Below are 23,405 nucleotides of genomic sequence, written 5' to 3'. Positions count from 1 at the left end.
TGAAAACAGCTGATCTACATCTGCATTGTGAGTTTGTATATCTGCTATTTTTACTCTTTTTTTTTTTTTTTTTTTACAGTTTTCACCAATAATGACATGCCCAAAATAGAGACGCAAAGGGGAAAAAGGTTAAGGAACAATTAGATGTATATGCAACATTCTACCTTTTAATAATAAGGTTAATCTCAACAGTAGGTCATGTAGTTGGCCTCCACTTGCCCACATTGCTTGTCCACATAAACAGATTTTGACATAAGGTACAATAAAGAATAGCAGTACATCAATTAAGTGGTCCCAGTTCACATCGATGTGTGCACTCATGCCTGCAAAACACACACACACACACACACACACACACACACACACACACACACACACACACACACACACACACACACACACACACACACACACACACACACACACACACACACACACACACACACATATGAAGTGGTGATAACCTTGGTGGTGTGTTTGTATCCATCTCCGTTTCTGCAGTGTCCTCCTTGCACTCTCAATCTCAGTCACATAAAACAAAATCACAATGTCGGCTCTAACTTCTCCTCTGCGTCTTCTCCGGCAGGAAGGGTGGGAGGAAGAGAGGCAGCCATGTGATTTATATTTCAGACTGAGAAGACATAAATAATAGGGAAGCTTGCCACCCACCAGTCCTTCAATCGAACCAAGATATCTGGAAACTTCTGATTACAACTCAGAGTTGCTCAAAGGCATCTATGTGACTAGACTTTGAAACAGCACAGCCCAAAGCAGACAGAGGGCTTTTATTGAGCATCATGCTCCATGTATCATGCAAGCGAGGACTGGGGAAATGTATACAAGGTATGCTTACTTTGAAGATGTATACTATAGTACTGTATGGTATATGATTGAATTAATTCAGAATTGATTTATGAGTATGCAGTTGTTGTTGTTGATTGAAAACCCTTGACTTGAATTTTTTGGTCAGTGAAAAAAATGTCCTGCTTATTTCTACTGCTCTGTAATATTGTGACTGCATGTGAATTATGTTCAATTAAATGTGGATGAATGCAGTCTTCATATCACCTACAACAACATACTGTACAAATCCCAGGCGGTCCAAGTATGGAAAGCCATGTACTTTTTTATTTTTGTATACATTACTCCTAATCCCTGTACATTTCTACCTGTTTACTCCTGTTTAATAAATAATCTTAGTTGTAGGCCTATCTCTTTTTTTCGAGATAGGCCGGATAGGAACTCCATGAATGGGCATAAAAGGGACACAGGTAGACAGAAATCTCCATATAGGTACAACAGGCACTCTGACAACCGGTATAACGGGTATTCCATATCTACAAATTCACAATGTGTTATGATGCGACACATTGTGAGCTTGTAGAGGGGCAACTGTTTTTTCTTATTATTTTAATTTTCTAATAAATACAATTTGCCAAACATGACATCAGGGATGTCAGGGTTAATATGACTTCTAAAATCAGTGGAATGGAAACCATTCTAAGAAAAAGTAAGTTGTATTGACCAATACTGTTGTGGGATTACAGCGTTTTCTGGTTCTGCATCCTGCAGCATGCCATCTATTTCTCAACAAAACGTCTGCACTTGAGAAAGGGCAGCCTATTACAATAAGTACTGATTAATTGCATGATTACTGAGCCCATTAATTCTTTAATTATAAAAAACAGATTCCAAACGCCCAAAGCCTGAGGCTAGGAAAGAGTGTGGTTTTTATTCAGGGAGCCAGGCAAATGTGACATGGATCACACCTTTCCTATAATGACTGCTCCAATTTATTGGGAATTAAGGTCCTGCTGAAAGCAGTTGAGCATGTTTAAAATAATAGGTTAGCTAGCCTCTCCTTCCAACCTTTTCGGAATTCACTGTCGAATGGTGTTTAAGCGTGTATTTGTGGTACCTATTCAGTTGTTCAGACTAATACAATGTGGTGTCAGAGTGGATTTTGTATTATAATGTGACTACCAAGAAAATAGACTACAGATCCCTAAGATTGGATTTGTAAATAACATTCCCATGTATTAGGAATGCCTGCAGCATCTTCCTCTATTTCATGATCTTCCTTTTGATCAGATCACACCTGGGGAAAAAAATAACGACCAAGGAATGAGCAGTACACAATACAAAATCATGATGTAGAGAATAATATTGAAATAGATTCATGAAACAAAACAAAACAATACATCTTCTTCTTTTTTTCTTTTTTTTTAACATACATTTTGTCCCCTTGATTGCTATGAAATGGCAGCTGTGATTTTGGCTGGTTGAGTACTCCAGATTGATCCAGACTAGCAGACGACTGCAGACAACTGAAGTGCAAGACATGCAGCAACTGTCTATTGGTGGTTTACAAAATGGAAACAAGCTAAGGACCACACTGTTTCAATTGTTTGTCTGTTGATCTGAAGCAAACTAGCGAATTAGCATTAACTAGACCATACCCGTAGGGGGATATGAGCACCCAAGCCCCGGTGAAGGGCGCAGGCGAAAGTACAGACCTTGCTGCCTGTTTCTCGCGCGAAACCCGCGAAACCTGGCAACGTTATCTCCCATTGTTTGACACATAATGGCTAATAAGAAGCTGAGATTTGGTGAAATTGAGAAACGGGCTTCGCAGTTAAGTTGTGTGCAAAATCAGAGCAATTGCTTCAGCCAGTGAGGAGAACCGGGCATCTTCACCGACGACTACAGACGCGACTACTACACGACTACAGAGGTTTGTCAAATTATAGGAGGATGGGCCGTCCACGCCATGCACTATAACTATAACTATATTGTTCACCACTGTCATAGTTGTTGTGGACTCATATCATCCACTTGAGTTAGAAGGATTTTTAAAACTGTCTGTAGTAGTAACTACAACTATCATAGTTGTAGTTATAGTGCTTGGTGTAAAGTATACTGTAGATGGCCCATTACAGTATGCCACCTCAGAAATGCCAGGCAAAACGGATCACCCACAAGAATGCTCTTAGCCAATCCTCTTTCAAATCTCCTGCACAGTAGCAGTTTATATTAAACCACATTAGTGTCTTAAGTGTAGTCTCGGCTACATGTTTAGGAAGTAAAATACAAAGATTCATGCTCTCATCCAAAGAAAAACCATATGAAGTACAAATGACCTTGAACACAAGACAAGATGAGTAGTAATAAAAATTTGATGAATTCCGAAATAAATTGTAAATTCCCTTTTACTACCAAAATGAGAGCCAAATCTCAGTAATTGCCGTGTCCTTGTAATTAGATTTAGGGCTCAAATAATGATGCAAAAGGCAGATATTATCTCCAGAGTATGGGACCAATAAAGTACATGAGAGATAAAGAGAGAACTGTGCTGAGAACTGAACCCCTGTTATGGAATGTAAAGGACACTCCCAGAAATTCAACCTAGTGAAAAAAACAAGAAGTGAAAAATCCATAGAATCAGCTCTCCCAAGCAGCCACTCTCTGATTATCAACTGCGTCTAACAATTTGTTAAATAGTTATGTCGAATGTAAAAACAAGATTAAGGTCACAACCTGGTAATAACTAACTAAGGCTGCCATGTATGAAACGGTGGAGAGCTTTTCATTTGAAATGACAGATGATGAAGCAGTGACACGTGGCCAGCACACCAATGGTGTAACTTAATCAGAGCAGGGGTATCATACTCATTTTAGGGCCTGATTGGGATAAAATGCAACTTCATGCGGGTAGGAGCAGATGTGCGCACATGCGCTCCCATAGCTTTTGTTGCTTTCGTGCTCTCATGTGGACCAGTATTGGCTATAACTACAAAGCATTTGACTTCATTAATTGCACTTCTAATGAAAAAGATTGCCTAGCAAACTTACATTTTATGATTGGCATTAAGTTACAGTCTAATCTAAGATTGTTTTGATAGCTCCACCGTTTCCATTATAAAACATTTGAAATCTAACATTAGCACACACAAATGTAGAACTAAGTGTAATAAACAAATTGTAAATGTAGCCTACACAATTGCACCTTATTATAGGCCTGCTTCCAGCAATCAAACTCACACAATGAACATAGTTAGCCCCACTCCTTGAGCTGAACACATTTACAATAATAAAATACCCAAAAGATACCTCCAGTATCAATTATCACGACACTCAATAATTCATGATGCATTTTGGTTATATGTCACAGTGCATTGAACAGTGTCACTAATTTTTCACTTGCTGCTTCCAGACACCTGTGAACTTCAGGGACCAGGTTCTGTGCAGTTGTCATTTTCATTTTAATTCTCGAGCTGAGTTGTTGTTGTTGTTGGGTTATTTGTCACTGTATATCCTTAGGGGTATTTCTTTGTCACGGTACATTTAACACATACGTGAAATTTGTCCTCTGCATTTACCCAACTATTAGGTGCAATGTGGGTGCTACGTTACATATTAATACAGCACCCGGGGAGCAGCAGGTTGCTCAGAGGCACTTCGACACATTTGCTGGGTGGGCTGGGGGGGGCGAAACGGGGACCTTCTGACCTGCCTTCTCTACCCATTCAGCTATGGTCCATGTACATGTACACAGGCCCATGTACATGTAGGCTACATGTACAAGTTATAGCATTCTTGCTAACTCCTGTATTTATACTGTACACTAATGTGCTGTATTTTAATGTTCTGTTCATTAAAGGACCACTTCACCCATTGTCATCCTATTTTCATATAATTGGTCCTCACCAATGCTCATTATAATCTTTTGTATTGATGCAAGAGTATAGGACATTGCTCTTGTATCAATAATACAAAAAATAATAATAATAAAGGTTGAAATCTTGTTTGAAATTCCCAAACCTGCCTACTGATGATGTCACTAATAGGCAGGTTTCTAAACTATCCACAGCCCTCCTCTGAGAGTGAGTAAGTACACTCCCAAATAAAGTAAAAATGAAATTAAGTCCATGTACATGCACATGCAGCACCTGCATGTGAAATTTGTCCTTCTGAAGACTTGGAAATAATTGTGAAACTCCCATTTCTGCCATGATATCTTGTCCTCATAGTACCTGTCCATGTTATAATTATTCCCATGAGCGGAACACACAGACTGCAACGAGGGAAAATGAGCTGGGTTGCTCTGGGATAGTTGCATCTCCCACAGGCCTAATTTAATTTGAAGGCACAAATTCTGTCATAGTATTCCGTAACAAGTTTGTTGCAGCCTTGCATGTTAACTATTGAAATACCTCCTCAAACAGCTTTTTGCGACCATATTGTGACGTAATTCCTAGTGAAACCGGGGCTGGGTGGGTTTCAGCTAATCACAGAATTGTCCTGCTCAATGTTTACAACCTCTATGCTCCAACCTCCACACAGCATGCAATTGTCCCCTCGGAAAACAAATCTGCCACTGGCTTCCCTTTCTCATTCATGAATAGTCCAGTTTCCACATGTAATTGAAAAAAAAAGAAAGAAAAGAAGAAGAAAAACAGCACATATCTGTGTGGTAAGGTGAGGCTGGGTAGGGTATACCGTGTCCTCATTTTTGATTACTACATCCATGACATTGACCTTGCCTGAACTTTCTCTCTGTGTTAACAACACCTGCCTTTTCCTTGAACATGGACTGTGCGCCATCTGTTGTCACAGTGACAGCATGACTCCAGCCAGTCAACCCGCAGTCTGTCCAGAGAATCGGCTGTAGAAAACGACGTTTGCTGTGTCTGGCGACGTAATTGAGACCCTTGTGGTCTTCAGTGCAGGGTGTTAGTTGCTTATCACCGTGGGTGGCTAACTGCCGTCAATTGTTTTCTAAATACACACAACAAGCTGCCGGCGCTGCAGGTGTTACAGACAGTGGTAGGGAGGGAGAGTAGCAAGAGAGCGAAGTGAAAGCGGCTGCCGTAAACAAATAAACTACATTTCAAAAAGACTTGTAAGTGTATGGGCACAAAACTTGCTACAGGATCAACTATACAATTTATCCACTGTTACAAAAGAAAGACTTGTCTGTCATCATATGTTATCAATCTTCTTTCTACAGAAAAGAGTGTGTTCATGAGTAACGCTCTCTCTCTCTCTCTCTCTCTCTCTCTCTCTCTCTCTCTCTCTCTCTCTCTCTCTCTCTCTGTCATGCACGCATGCACACACTCACGCTCTGCCTCTCTCAATCTTCCTCTCACTTGGGCACGTGCTCCCCAGACAATACACCATTACAACTACAGATGACAATAAAGGCATCGGGCTCAGGGGTGGTCGATGGGGGTCGGGAGAGGATTCTGATGACAATAAAGTTTGAATTACTTCAAACAAATTCTCTGTGGCAGTTGCTCGGGAGCGAGAATTCTCACACTGTAGAGCCCTGCAATGATACACAATGTTTGGTTATTAGGATAGACTAAATCCCACTCTAGAGGGACAATTGCTTTGCGATTGGCTAGTTCGCTATTAGGCCATGCCACAGCCTGGGATGACTGCTCTGCGAATCACTGATTCACTGTTAGACATAATAGTAGATAATAACTTCGGACCTTCCGATTCGGAGACAGCCTATCTACCTAATAAGCTACAGCTGGTGATAATATAATAGATACACAGTTTAACCGACCTCTTCATGCGGTTTGTTAAAAGAACATACAAAACATATAAAACATATATGACTGATTAACATGGAACCAACTTTCAGGATGTTACATAATGCTATACATACTGTAGCTCTTCTCAGCAGTCCATTTACATTCATAGAGAGCATGGGGCAATGTTTTGATCTATTTTTAAGTCCAAAAAACAATAACCAAAACAACTAGAAAAAGTGCTCCTCGGAGCACAGGTCAGGTACGTTATTGTGGCCTCCTGGTGGCGCTATAATAGGCCAATGTGAAAAGGGTGGCATTTCTTCTTAGGCCTTTCACCGCAATCGGACACTGCATTCATGATTTGAGGCATTTTGTTACAAAAATGTGTTTTGCTAAATTAGACCTGCTGGTGGCGCTATAACAGGCCAATGTGAAAAGGGTGGCATTTCTTCCTCGGCCTAGTGGGAACGTGCGTGCAAAATGTCACTGAAATTGCATGCTGCGTTCATGATGTGAGGCAGTTCAAAACAAACCAATCCTGCAAACTTTGGAAGACAATCTTAGGCAATCAGGATGGAATATGGGAAATCGGACAGATCCGTGTTGATCACATGACTATAGAGATACTGTGTACCGATTTGTGTGATGTTTGGACAAAATCTGTCGGAGTAGTATAAAAAGAATTGTTTTGCACACATCTGCCTCCTGGTGGCGCTATAACAGGCCAATCTGAAAATTGGCCAGTTCTGAATTGGCATCCAGGGAGTGTGTGTGCACAGTTTCGCAGTGACCGGGCCAACGGTGCCGGAGATCAGCTGCTCACAGACAGAAGGACGGACGGACGGACGGACGGACGGACGGACGGACGGATGGACGGACGGACGGACGGACGGACGGACGGACGGACGGACGGACGGACGGACGGACGGACGGACGGACGGACGGACGGACGGACGGACGGACGGACGGACGGACGGACGGACGGACGGACGGACGGACGGACGGACGGACGGACAGACGGACGGACAGACGGACAGGGTGCAAAACATACTCTCTCGCCATGCCTTTCGGCCTGGCGGAGACAATAACCAAATTATGAGCTGATAACACAAATCTCCAAACAATGTCAACAATATATTTCAGTTTCATTATTCAAATGTAATGTTTTTTTCTCTCTCAACAATTCATTTATTGCCCTGGTCTAAATAAAATAAAGACTCATAAGACTCATAGTACGTACATACATAGACCTACATAGGGCTGAATGATATGGAAAAAAATATTATATCTCAATATTTATGCCAAATATATCTATCAATATGATATTACAGTAACAATGTCATATTTGATATTTTAAGTGTTCTTAAGTGTTCTAAACTAAGCATTCTTCAAGAAACATAACAAGTCAACATCACTCTTAATTGTAAGTACTTCCTAGGAGGAACTCTCTTATTTATTAGGCTGACCGTCAATGTTTAGTCAAATGTTTAGTCTCGTTTGACTTGACACAGTGCCATTGGCGCTGGCTTGACGAACATGCTAAGTGAAAGTCACGGCAAGTCACTGATAGTTCAATAAACAAAAATCAATCCAACGAATGGACAAACATTCAAGCTTTTCATACGGAAAAGAAAATGTCATCAGGACCTCGTTGCCTATCCATTGCAGACCTGTAACATTCCATAGGCAATAATGTGTACGTACATACATACATGCAGCATGTAACCAATCCCATTTTGCCCTGGGTAATCTTTACATCAGATTATTTCACATCCGCCAGCCCCACACCACTTTTATTCTTCTCACCCTCTCCATCTCACGCTCCCTAGGGCCTCTTGTTTGGACACGATAGGAAGCAAATTCAGAGGCTGCCACTGGTGCACCTGGAGGTAACCAAGGGGAATAAACTGGCAGCCATAGAATCAGAAGACGCGTCTTTTTGCATGATGCAACAAATCAATATCCCCCTGCAGAAGCACTCATTCTGCACAAATACAAAAGCAGCCTTGCTGAGATAGCTTGGCTCTGCTGGACTGATGCCCAGAGAACCCATTTGAAAACATAGATGTGCAGCACTGGGGGAGTACACGCACACACACATACACATGCAGTGATCACAAAAGTTCCACAGAAGCATGCAAAACACAGACGGTGTGATTCTACCCCAGGAGCAAGAAGCACTAAGTGAATTCTATTCTCCTTTCTTCCCATGGTCTGCAAACATTCCCTTTCCATCTTCAGCGCCACATTAACAATTGCATTTGAAAAGCAGCTAAAGTGGGATGGAACTGGCTGGAGTATTCTTTCCACTGTTAACGCTTGAATGGCCAGTCATTATGAGCTTTTCTGTGAAGAATGACAGACGTGCCTTCTTGGCATGCAATGCAAATGGTAAGGACGTGTGGAGGCTATAAGGGTTAGAGAAGGGTTGAAGAGCGGGGGAGGCAGATCAACATAGGGCTGAGAAGCTGACATAATGGGCCCTTAAGGAGTGTTAAGATGTGTTTCTATATTGTGTGTGTTTGATAGAGAGGGGTGCAGGTTAATTAGATTCAAAATCAAATCAGGTCAGTTCTTCATAACGGCTTGCTCGCAGTTTCACGATACATCACAATATTAATCAGAATCCCTTGCAGCTTACAAGGTGGGAGGGATAGCCATCACGCTTACTACAGTACATACAGAAAGTAAAGCCTTTTCCTCTCGCTCTGCCTGCTCTCCAACCTCCATAACCACGAGCACAAGACAAACATGTGCAGAGCAAACTGTGACCAATGCAATGGATTGGATTAATATGCTGTTGATCCTATCACTGGCGTTGTCGTATTTCATATGCAGAGGGGAATAATGCTGTTAATCTTAAGCATGGGTATTAGAAACATCTGACTGGTGGAAAGCCAGGGCACAGCATTCTCCCCTTGGGCAAATGTCTACAGATTAAATTAGGCTGCTGCCGAGTGACTGTATGCATATCAACTATACTGCAATGATCCATTTTCGCTCTGTGTATTGAATCATAGGTGGCCCTCTACTGTATGTTCATGAGGAAGGAATATTTTTAACGTCATAATAACCGAGAAGAGAATCTCCTCTGGGGCCCTATAGTGGGTCTATACTGTCAGGCTTTCTGATTCCACAACAATCAAAAAACTTGGCTTGCAGGGAAAATATGATTCTCTTTTGTTTTCCTTTCCTACATTTCCCTTTATCTATTAATACAAACGCCTAGTGGTTGGACTTCCAGGTTATCTGCAAAGGGGCAGAGTTTGGCTGAGAACACAACACAGTACATGCAGTAGACGCACGCACGCACGCACGCACGCACGCACGCACGCACGCACGCACGCACGCACGCACGCACGCACGCACGCACGCACACACACAAATGACAGAGCCTCATAGCAATTGTTTTGCACTCGTGATTTTTTCCCCTCCATTTTATAAGTGTTAAATAGCTCTGATAGTAATGCTCATTGTTGTTCAGTAACAGGGGTCTTCCACCATCCCCATACATTTTCAGGTCAGGATACCAATTTGATCCAATCAGGAGCACAGCATATCTATATCTACCTACCTATCTACCTATCTACGTATCTATCTATCTATTAGAAAATGTGTCTGTGACCCAAAAATGAGCCTCGACCCATTGTTTGTGAAATGCTGCAGTACATCATTATTTCATTGGGGGTGTAAAGTATATTAATCAGTAGAGAACCATGGCAGATATACTGAGACAGGTGATGCAAAGGTCACAAGCCAGCCTCCTAACATCCTGTGCATCATTGCACTGACCTACAGGTCACACTAGCATCAATCTGGGATGGGAATCCATTCGGTTCAACCTCTATACTTTGTTGCATGATGAATAGAGAAAATAGCCAATCTACACTAGCACTGATAATTTGCCTGTCACTTAAGGGCAAAACTCACTCTCATTCATATACTGTACCCACCCACCCACCCACACGCACACGCACACACACACACACACACACACACACACACACGCGCACACGCACACGCACACGCACACGCACACGCACACGCACACGCACACACACACACACACACACACACACACATCCTTATTCTTTGGTTCACATCGTGTCTTACTACCGTCCTCCGTTGCCATGTTGCCAACACTAATGACAGGAAGCAACGTTGTGATTCTTCTGTGTGTTGCACATTCCTTACACTGGAATCACTCATTGTAAGGAACTAGATTTACAAGAACTCTCGGTGTGAGGACTTTGGATAAGTCTAAGGATATTTGATTATGTCCGCCGGGCCGAAGGCAGGGACTTACAGTAAATTATGTTTTTGCCTTGCTGCCGAACAAAGACACTCCACCCTAAATGTTTCAAATTGGCCTGATGGTGGCGCCATACTTTCCAAAACTCTGTGAAATTTTTCAAGCTACTTGGCAGGTGATTGGATAATCCCGCCCCTAGCAGCCGCTGATTGGTTCGTACACGCAGCGACCGGTTAGCTCTACTCCCTGAGCGATCCCAGATGCAGGGTGTATTGTGAAACTCAATACCGCCCCCATCTGGCTGAGTCAGGTTACCAAAATGCTACATGGTACTGAACATCAAACAGGATGAACACATCACCAACAAGGGTCTGTATGGATTACAGGACCCCCATGGAAACAAGCTATAGTGCTTTCTTGTGTTCAATCCTTTTAGCATTGTATTTGTATTAAACTGTACTTTCTGTGCTTTTTTTTGCAAACTGTTAATAAAGTACTCAATCAATCAATCAATCCATCAATCAATCAATGGCCGGTCACAGCCATCGTCACCAGGAACTCCCTGCCAGCAAGCTTATACTGTGGGAACCAAAACACAAGCATCAATAAAGACGCCGTCCCACAACTACTGTACCTACGTGGATGTGCTAAAGAAAGATGTCGGTACGGAAAGCACAAATGATCTGGTCAGATGTATGGAGAATCAACTTGACTGGAAATGCCTATGGAGGGCTCATCTGAGGACGGCATATTTAATTTGGTTAAATTAAGCTTATTTTTCACCATTCACTAAGATAATTAGAAATACAAGAGAGACAGACAGATTTGAAATCATCCCCTGATTTGAAGAGCCATAAAACCCCCGCCAAGGCGCACACACACACACACACACACACACACACACACACACACACACACACACACACACACACACACACACACACACACACACACACACACACACACACACACACACACACACACACACACACCCACCCAGCTGGCTAAATTTTTGACCCAGCTGGACATTGTATAGACTACTGTAGTGTAACACCCTGCTGTAACCTTAACCATCAGTGACAACATGCAACTTCATTAGCTGTAGCTCAGCTACACCGATACAGTACACAAGATACCGATCAGTTTGGTTCAGATACCAGAATTCTTCATCTATCAAGTTCTTATTTTAATATTTTATATATTTAAACTATTTCGTTCGTTGTGTAGACTTGGACAGAATGCATTATACACAGGGGGAGCACGTGTTAGTAGTATTACAGTATTGCTGTGTTTTGACAATATTTTTCTTAATAGATTTACAGTATACGTAAGAATTCAGGTCATTGTAAAAAGAATGGGGGAGGGAATTTTGAAAGAGCAAAAATAATGAAGGTTATAACTCTCTTTCAATGTCTTTTGTATTATATTGGCACGTCCTGTAGCCAGTCAAGTGAGACAGTGAAGGAAAGTACTTTTCATTCAATTGGTGCTAACCAGCCAAGTGAAACATGAACGACAGCTGCTCCCATGCACATACTGAGATATGTCCTTGCACTTATCATTTGTCTCTTTCATTCCGTGCCCACGTATCAAAAGATGGTGAAACTATTTGATTAAAATGGCCAAAAAATGAGACAGCAAGCAAACCCGAATTTATTTTTCTTTTCACAAACACAATCGGGTAAGATGTCTTACAACACAAACAAAATGTGGTACCTGAACAAGGTCAGTGTGTTATCTGCTCACACACTGTGACTTACCCCACCTCACCCATAAAGATTTTTAAAAAAAGTTCCATTACAGCACTGGTTCTCAAGATTTTAAAGTGAATTTTCATTGTGATACTGATAAATCGGTTGTTCCATTGATCCGAGATGGAACGCAATCAATTGATTGGATCATTAAAATAAGCATGCTCTGGAAATGCACGCGGCCCACCCATCTGTCCACTTAACATGACAGCCGATAGGCTGCCGTGTTAAGTGGTCAGATGGGTGAACGTTTTTGAGATTTTCAAGTGGGCCCTGATCCAGAACGGGCTGAGAACCACTGCATTACGGTATCTGGTTGAAATCTATCTCAATACATTATTGCATGAAAACCTCTGAAAGCAGGTTTGATTTCATTTATTAATACAAAAACGTTCAGTGTGGACACAGACCATCTCAGTTGATCAAAAGAAATATACAGTACAGTGGATTAAAAAGGAATAAATACAACCCTTCATTATACTCGCTATAGGACCCGTCTAGGTTTTAGAGCTAAAGGGAAGAGAAAGGACAAATGGAGAACATAACTTTGTCTCAGAGAAAAGAAAAGAACCAAATTATTGTCACACAGAATTTTATTCTAAACGCTGGATAACTCCATTTGGCATTTAGCCTGACCCTCTGCTTATATCGGATTGAGTGACCATTAAAATATCTGTTGCAATTAATGGTGTCACTTTTTTCCTACCCCTCTCACAATGCATAACACAAATGGGTGCATTGCTGCATTATTCTTTTGTATTGCATGTCTAAATACAATGCATGATCTGCTAATTACTGATAAAGGGCTATAAGGGGGTATAAATTCAAGGTATTGTTCTTAGCTATTTGTGCTAGTGACTTTTATACCTACACTACAGTATATCCTCTTACAATTGCCCAAACGATAGGCTACTGAACAATAAAACCTTTAGTGTTAATTTAACTCTGATAGTGTACAAATACAACCAAATAGACCAGATCCATTTACACATTTGTACACTCTCAGAGTAACAAATTGATTTTACAGTGCAAGTGGGCTTTTGTTTATTTGTTTACTTAGCGAATAAGAGAATGCTTCAGGCTCTGATTTTACTTCTAAACTAGTTTTCTATATTGGATACACACATACAAACTCAGTACATACTACAGTGCTGCACACGAAACATGTGAATATGGCAGATTTGATTTTGCCCTTTCATGTGGAAGCCCTGCTGTTCAAAGATCGTTCCTTCTCCAAGCAGGTGGCCATGCCATCATCATGCATAGTGTGAAAGAGGTAGGAGTGCATACAGAAGTAACTGCACATGACAAAGTGCAATTACATGAGTACATGTTGCAGGCATGTAAACAGATGCCCACGCTTCCCACATCATCTCCTCGGCATGTAAAACGTTGGCCCAACATTCAAATTACAGTGACTGGGTTTCAATGGATAATGTGGCATCCATGTGACCATAATTAAGAATGATCAGAACAGCAACTGATGTGACACACAAGTACAAGTGACAGTTTGATATGGCAGCTACTGCCGTATCAGCCCTTGGGGATATCAGTTAACAACCCAAGCGGTTATCATACCGCATATTCTCTCTGTTCTTTTATCAGTCTCCTTATCCAGGGCAAATAAAGGCTAGATATGTGATGAATTTGTCGTTGCCTATGCCTATCCAAGAAGGGCAACAATGAATTTGAGGTAATAATGTGTTTATCATATATCCACAGCCTTATTTATTCACAAGGACATTGAGGAAATCACATGTAATCATCATTTTTAAATTGATACATTAACATTAATGTCAACATTACTGTCACCAGTGTAGGGAGGGAGTTGGCTCAGAACATGGAAGTTGCTGCTGGCATGCCACTCCTTTGTTTATGAATGCATCATGTGAAACATCGAAATTGTGAAAACTTGTCTTGTTTATTTGAGGTTTTATCAGTGGATGAAATATTTCACATTGCTAGTTTTGCTCCACTAGATGATCTGAGTGTTTTGCACTACGCAGCTATTCAGTGAAGTAAACTGTTATTCATTCAAACAACATGTTTTGTTTGTGAAAATTATTATTTACTATAAAGTGGGAGCAAGATGTATGACTAAAGCTCTAGCCTAAACTGTAGATGGCAATGTGAAACTGACTTGGCCTGTAGATATTTTCACAGTGTTTTTTGTTTTTGTTTTATGTAATATGTTCGAGACGGGGCCATGAAACCATGGCATCAATCTCTATAACTCGCGCATCTCCACTGCTGAGTCCCATGAACATGTGTTACCTTTCTGTCTATTTTTAAATGATGCTGTCGTTGACTGCTTTACTTTTGAGTCAACAATGACCATTGCCTTAACCGGAGTCAAAGATAATAATGTAGCCACCAGAGCATGAAGAGGATGGTGCGTCATAGCTGCAGGGCACCATACTCACTATATGAGTGCAGGGATCATATGCAAAGACTGCATGCATGTAGAGAAGTGGGCCTATCCTGGCTCGGACAGCCAATGACCCCGGAGCAACACATTTTCCTGATAAATGAGGCGCAGTAATTCCAATTGGCCTCTTCAGAAAGGAGTGCCTGACCAAGAGCTCGTTTAGCACTACTGGCCTTGAAATTCATGTCAGAATGTTCGCACGCACATCACGTGTGGGCGCACACACACACACACACACACACACACACACACACACACGTGCGCACACGCACACACACACACACACGCACGCACACACACACACACACACACACACACACACACACACACACACACACACACACACACACACACACACACACACACACACACACACACACACACAGTAAAAGCACAAGTGTGAATATAAAAATTAATCTGTACAAACTGCACCGTTTGACATGCATACAGTTGAATTAGCCTGGCATGGCCTGACTAATATCATTGTGTTTTTAGCTCTGGCAAATTTGTCTGGTTTCCAGGCTGCAGTTGAATAGCTCTCTACTATTCTTTATGAATGTTGGCCACACAAATTTGCTGTTTTTGTGCCCTGTCTTGTCCCTAACAAGAAAATAAGCACTGTGCTGCACTGTGAGTCTCAAGAGAAAGGTTTTAGCCCGTTTATTTCTTTCAAAATATATGTGTGTGTGTATATATATAAATATATATAGTTGTCACAATCCCTCTGTGCTTATTTGTGTGTATACTGTATGTACGTATCTGTGTATGATTGCGTGGGTGCCTTCTCGCTTGACAGTGAGTTGAGGTTTGTGCGTGATGTGAGGTATTGATGAAGTGATTCTTCACCTCCGTGAAGGATTTCTGAGAGGAGGCCGTGGGCAGAAAATGGCTGCTAACCACTCTTCGGTTCATGGCTGTATGAAGCACTCTCTCTCCATCCCTATTATTCTTGTCACCTCGATGTGTGCCTCGCGTCAGGGTTACTATGTATCATTGCCAGCATGACCTAGCCATGTAGAGGCCACGTCGAGAGCATGAACCTGGGCATGCAGGCAACATGGTGCACATGTTTTGTGTGGGAGACACACTGGAAAATTCTGACCTTATTGGAGTGTTAAAATGTACCCATAACGGTAATTCTTTCCACTCCTAAGAGTTACTGTATAGTAACTGAACGCTCATTTTGACATCCGCTCACGAGACACAGCATGTGCTTCAGGAAACATTTGATGCAAATTGCAATTTTGTTTAATAGGATTATACTGTATATTTGGCTAATCATACAATTAAAGGGCTTCACGCAGTGAAATCCTCAGCGTTAATGCATCCATTTGTAACTCTTGAGAGTGTACAAATGGAACCAAATGGACCATTTTGGGTCCATTTGGTTCCATTTGTTAACACTCGCAAGAGTTAAATCAACACTGAGGATTTTACTGTGCAGGTTTAATTATTGTGCACATGTACAATCCCCTTTGATGGACACAGTGCAGCAAGACGAACGTAATGGCTGTTTGCTCCGAGTCGATAGTTGTTGATATTGTGTGGTTCAAAGTTTGAGTGCGGTCCTGCATCACTGAGCTGAGCTGATGAGTTGAGCTCAAGGTTTAGATGTGCAGAAAAAAAACACGTTCGTAAGGTACATTGAGTGATGTTCTCTCAGGCGCTGTCGCATGCACCTCCCTCTCTCAAAGCATTGTCATTTCTTAACAGTACAATTATAGGTGAAAGTGTTCCTGTTTATTCTTAAAAAAAAATAATAAACAGATCTACTCACAACGCATCACAAACATGAGTTGGTGGCTTTTTTCGAACTAGATAATAAAATGAAGATGGGGCAGAAACAAGACATTTGCTAAAACGTATAAGTTAAATATAATACGATCCAAAATTCCAACAACTTTATGGCAACAACTGCTTCATAAGCAGTGCCGAAATGGATAATGACAAAAAGCAGGGGTTTAGGGTATAAGTGATTAAATGGAAATAATCAAATACATATGAACAAAGGACTTTATCAAGCCCATTCATGCATGTACAATAGCTTCTAATCAGCTTGATCTTAAATTTAAAATACAGACTAGAGCCTGCACAAGCAGAAAAAAAGAAAAAAAAGTGCTAGAAATATAAGAAGCTTACATCATCAACCACTATCAAAGAGCGAAAGGGGAAAAAAGCCATGCACAGCACACACAGCAAAATCCATCTAATGTAGGGCACCACAGCAAGAGTAACACTTCACTAGTTGTCTACAATACAGAGAGTTCACAAAGCTTTCAAACTTCATCCTAAAGGTTGATTCTGTAGAAGCGTATGGCCCTTTTCATCAATCATGCATAGAATGAACTAGATCCACAAAAGTCATTCTTGAAACATAATCACACTGTGCTGAATGACTGAATCCTGGGCTAGGTTTGAGTAGGACAAATCCTTTGAATATGGTAAATTGTGGCCTTTTAGTCACAACACGTAAAAAACAAACTAAAAACAAGACAACAATAGGTCAAAACCTAGTAAAATTTGTGTTGTTGTTTGTTTTTGTGTTTTTTTTACTTGATCTATCCTTGACATTTACAATGAATATGTAATTACAGCAGTGTATGACATATTGTACATCTTCACAAGCCACATATCTTCAAAATATTCTGACACAAAAATGGCATTTTTCAAACAGATACATCTGGAGAAAATATACTTTGTTAGAGACATGTCTCTCTGTCAGCAACACTCTAGTGAGATCTGGCAACACTGATCACAGGACATTCACGAGATCTGACAGCAAACTGTAGTCATAGGGTGACCAAGCACACTAAGTAGACGGGAAGTGAATACCTTTTCATGTCATTGGGGAGGCTTGGAATGATGCATCTTCTGTATACTGAGCATCTTTGCTATAACTTCATCACTCAGTGATTGACTCAGTCAGTCACTCAGTCAGTCAGTCAGTCAGTCAGTCAGTCAGTCATAGACTGGTCCACTGGTGCAGCCAAAAATCACAGAAGGGACCTGGGATGCTGAATATTTTCAGTTTAATGTCTGTGATTCATCAAATTCATAGCTGGAGGAAAAGACCATATCGCAGACAAAGAAATAAATCTATAACACAAACTCACTGTCATTCCAATTAGGGAACCAAAGCTGTGCCAGAGGAACGGACGGCAGGGTTAAGTGTGGCTAAATGTACTGCATTATTTTCTATAGCACATAATACAGTATTGAAATGTTAACGGGATATTTCACTTAAAAAAAAACTTTGTGAGCCCCCCAGACCGTTTTTAAGTTGCTTGATTCAGTATTTAGATATTTGACACATTTTGACACACCCCCCTTCCTATACAAACCCAAGATTACAAGTTAGAACTTGTAATCTTTTCAAAAGCTCAGTCATCAAAAAAGAAAGCCCAAATCAATCAATTATAATTAGTTTGTATGTTAGTATAAAAGGCCAATTCATGATAAAAGTTGTTTTTGTTTTTGTATTTTTTTGTAGCCTAATTACACTCCAATTATACTGTTTATATTCACCGTAACATTACATGCATGTATTACCGTTTGTTTTGTTTTTCCTATGGCATGTTGTATGTGCAAGGTTTTACTAATCACTTTAAAACAAGGCAGATACCGTATATTGCATACCACTCGCTCATTATGCTCGGTACCTTCCCTGCATTTTCACAGCAACTTCATTATTTGTGGAAGAAGTCACGGGGACATTCTTGTATAAAATCTTCTTGTAGTGAAATTGTTATTAAAAACTGTTTTAATTGGGATATGTCTTAATCCACTCTGCGTCGGGCCTAACAACACCCCTTAGCTGTTTTAAACATGGTAAACCACAGCCTCTTGTGGCTTATTGCTTTAGTGAATCATATATTCTACACATTTATCTCAATAGACCTTTTCACAGCACGCATTTCAACATGTCACAGCTTCATGCTGGCACACAGAAACTCCGATAAATGATGTCATTGGCTTCAACTGTGTCTATCCTTCCATACCCTGCCATGTCAAAATTGTTGCTGTGAAAAGGGTCAACTCAGCGAGTTGTCAGTACAATCTAAATGTTCTGTCATATTTATACCCCCAGGCTGTTTAAATACATAAATAGCATGCATTGCAAAGTCCAACCAAGACAATCAGACCATGCTATCTGTCTGTTCTTCATATTCATAACTTACTGTAAATATAGTATACAGACCACATATTTGTATACAAACATTGAGACTATGAGTGTGCACGTACATTCCAACCCAGTTATTTTGAGGAGGGCTTGTGTCGTTCCACTCAACGTTCTGTTTATGAGGTTCGTGAGGCGTGCCTGACTGAGTCACTAGGCCGACTTCTTTACCATTGCGTCTTAGGAGTGGCCGGGTGCTTTTACAACCTGCATTTAGTGCATGCCTGCGTGATGTCAGTGGGATGTGTACTGATAACGGGTCTATTGACAGAAAATTACCCTTTGTGTCTGTTTCGGCCTTTCTCTGCGTCTGTACAAATCCCATGAAGCATTTTGCTGGCAAGCATCGGCCTGCCATGCCATATGGTCTATGGTCGCCATTGAATGAACCTGATTTACATTTCCCTGGAGTCAAGATAGCTATTTTGCCCTAAGCACAGTGAACAATGACAGTGTTACAGCCACCGAGGGTAGAGGCTAAAGTCCAAGTTAGCTTTTCAGCACCACTTCAGAGGCAGGGTTTCAGACATACAGAAAACTGCTCAGTTTTATGGCTGCTAATGGAACATTAGCCTTGTGACAAATATATAGAGATAATTTAGAAAATCATAATGGTGTCTCTTTAAGGGAATTGCAGTACTATGGAGGCTGACATAATCATAATAGCAAGGTAAGTACAGTACAAGCCTGAAATTATTATTATCTTTCCTGTTTCAACTTTCCTCAGCAGTGGTGCGATTGGAAGTCTTTGTATGTGACAGAAAATTTTACTTTCTGAGATAAAACGTGTTAGAGAATAAAAGTTGTATCTTCGCGTGGACATTTGAAAGTTCTAACTGTCGACCACACATCATCCTCAGTTTCCCGTACTGTATTTTGGCTTAAATGTGCAACTTTGTGTTCTGCCTTATGCTTGCCCTGGAAGAGGTAGTACTCTCGCTGCTACTCTCAAAATTCTAATTGAACGTTTGTGGGTGAAGTCGCCGTTTCTGAATTCAAGTTGGTTTTGAAATAATAATTTGGTCACGTGGACAAACATGAAACTCAACAAATGCTGTGCAGGAGCCACTGTAAAATCCTGAATGTTAACAGATGAGTACAGATGTAACCATATGGGCCCGTAACAGTCCATTCGGTTACATTTGTACACTCCCACTCTTCCTGGATTGGTGTTCAGCCCTTCTTCCACATGTCTTACCTGCCAACTCATTCACAGTTCCCACGGGGTCTGGTCATCCTCGCATTCACTTGCTTCCAGGTAAAGCCTTCCCCTGATGAGGAAAGAGGGGGGAAATAGACTGTATGAATATATGATAACATCTTTTTTAATTTAACCCAGAAGAACGTAAAAATTTACCTTGCAGGAATGCCATCTCAATTTCACAAGCCCCTCGTTTGGCAATGTCCACTACTCTGGCAAAGTCAAACTTATACAAGATCTGTTAGAAATGCTAGTTTCGCTATCCGTCGTGCGGTGAACTACAATATAGGGCTTAAGTGGTTAAATATTCTTTCAGGCATGTGTGTAGTTCTTTTTCTAGCTTTATCCTTTCCACGTCCTCCTCTGCCGCGCTTCTTTGCTGATTTCTTGCTTTTAAGGAAGCTTTATCAAAGTGCAGGAGCTTCAAGTGAGCTCCTATAAGCAGTTCATTCTCCAGGGACAAAGGGACAGGCACAACCACAAAATTGTTGCACTCAAATACACACACACACACGCACGTACACACACACACACACATGCACGCACGCACGCACGCACGCACGCACGCACGCACGCACGCACACGCACACACACGCACACACACACAGAGGCATACGACACACAAAACAGAGTGTCTGCTAAATAAATTATGGGGACGAAAGCACATGGAGATAAAGCTCTTGGACTCCCCATCCATTAGAGCAGTGCAGGGACAGCGAGTGCAAATAAGTGGGTGTTTGATCCGTTGGAACATTATAGTGTGGGCCTGTCGTGACCTCTTTCTTTGTTTTAAGAGAAGGGACTATGTGTAATCCTGGTCTGGGTTTTACTATCCGTCTCATTTCTGCTGCATGGCCCAGTGAGCTCTTTCCCACATTACGTTTGCATTACATCCAGGCGGCCGCCAGCTAATGGCTGTAAAATCCTGCGTAAACATATCCTGGCGTATCTATCCATCTATCCATCCATCCATCCACTGTGTGTGCATGCATACGTGCGTGCGTGCGTGCGTGCGTGCGTGCGTGCGTGCGTGCGTGCGTGCGTGCGTGTGTGCGTGCGTGGGTGGGTGGGTGGGTGGGTGGGTGCGTGCGTGCGTGCGTGGGTGGGTGGGTGGGTGCGCGAGTGCGTGAGTGCTTGAGTGTGTACGTGCGTTTGCATGTGAAATGATGAACTGAAGACTGAATCCAATGCCTCACAGTTGTGATTGACTAATTATGCCCACAAAGTACATGATGGTGATGATTGATATGGCTTCACCACTGTAATTGTTATCATTGTTGTCATCATCATCAACAACAATGCCATCGTTGTTGCGGGCACTCACACGCACGCACGCACACACGCACGCAGGCACACACACACACACACACACACACACACACACACACACACACACACACACACACACACACACACACACACACACACACGCACACACACACGCACAAACACACACACACACACACACACACACACACACACACACACACACACACACCACACACACACACACACACACACACACACGCACACACACACACACACACCGCCTCCGCCTGACGAAACACTGCATCATCAACATTTGCAAGAGCATATCCGGTGTCAATGTCTCCGAACGTAGAAAGATATATGTTCCCTCTAATTAGGACATGGGGAAAACATATTCATACGCACGTACATTAGTCTGGTGTGTCAGAGACAGATGGTATTCTTGCATACTTGTTCCTCCTTGGTGGCTAGGCCTTTCAAGGGTGTGATTATAGATTAGAAAGAGATTACAAAATTAGTGATTTCCTTCCCTCTTAGATGAGTGTACTCTTCCTTTATTAACGATATTATGAGGGCGAGAGAGAGGTCAGCCCACGCCATGTACGGAAATCAGATACTAAGGCGCTTACAACTGGTGTGAAGTAAGCTACTGTAGGTCTGGGGGGGATCAAATTAATTGTTTCTGTAATATAGTAACTTCAAGTTTCTCTTCTCTTACTGTAGCTTTCCACAGTGTAGCTCATCACATCTCAAGATTCAAGATGTGTTTTATTATTACAGTGTATCTTGTGTATGTTAATGTGTAATCAATAACAAATAAATAAAAAACAGTACTAGAAAAAAGTCTCCGCCAGGTCAGGTAGGTTATTGTGGGCCAGCAATGTTCGGAAGTCGCCAATCAGGATGGAAGATGAAAAATCGGACAGAACCGTCTTGATCACTTGACTATAGAGATAATGTGTACCGATTTGTGTGATGTTTGGACCAAATTTGTAGGAGTTATATAAAAAAAAGGTTTAGCAAAATTCGGCCTCCTGGTGGCGCTATAATAGGGCAATGTTAAAAGGGTGGCATTTGTTCCTCAACGTAGTGTGAGTATGCGTGCAAAGTTTCACCGCAATCGAACGCTGCGTTCATGATTTGAGGCATTTTGTTCAAAACGGACCAATCCTGCAAACTTTGGAAGCCAACCTTAGCCAATCAGGATGGAATATGGAAAATCTGACAGATCTGTGTTGATCACATGACTATAGAGATACTGTGTACCGATTTGCGGAATCTTTGGACAAAATTTGTAGGAGTACTGTCCAAAAAATGGTTTTGCACAAATCGGCCTCCTGGTGGCGCTAAAAAAGGCCCATGTGAAAAATTTGGGGCAGAGGTTCTGAATTGGCATCCAGGGAGTGTGTGTGCACAGTTTCGCTGCAATCAAGCCAACAGTGCCGTAGATTAGCTGTACACAAAATGACAGAATGACACACGGACACACACACGGATGGACGGACGGACAGCGTCCAAAACATACTCTCTCGCCATGCCTTCGGCCTGGTGGAGACAATAATTCAAGAATAGAAGCAATAGTAAGAGAGGATAATAAAGTTTGTATGTTGGTCCTAGCACAATTGAGGTACTTGTGCATGAACACAAAATTATCATAAGTAGGCTAAGTTGCCACTGAAACTAGTAACAATGGTACCAAAATAAGGCTTACTCATCTACTTCATTTACTTTGGGTTTATGGAACATGCAGAATACTTGTTGCTAAAGGACACAATTGTAATAGGC

At 41.6% G+C, this 23,405-nt stretch overlaps 1 protein-coding gene across 1 annotated transcript in view; it reads right to left on the bottom strand.

The window, feature by feature from the left end:
* LOC308091436 (leucine-rich repeat-containing protein 4C-like) overlaps positions 1–23,405 on the bottom strand; it is a gene marked incomplete at its 3' end in the record, with an annotated part of 71,918 nt that overhangs the window by 2,069 nt on the left and 46,444 nt on the right. Inside the window, exon 2 of the mRNA XM_080437053.1 lies at positions 20,349–20,421. The remainder of the gene's footprint in view (positions 1–20,348; positions 20,422–23,405) is intronic.

The sequence above is a fragment of the Gymnoscopelus braueri genome, assembly GCF_963280865.1.
Source record: "Gymnoscopelus braueri genome assembly, chromosome: 9".
Lineage (NCBI taxonomy): Eukaryota > Metazoa > Chordata > Actinopteri > Myctophiformes > Myctophidae > Gymnoscopelus > Gymnoscopelus braueri.
The sequence above is the reverse complement of the archived record's forward strand: the minus strand, read 5'-3'. Positions and strand labels throughout refer to the sequence as shown.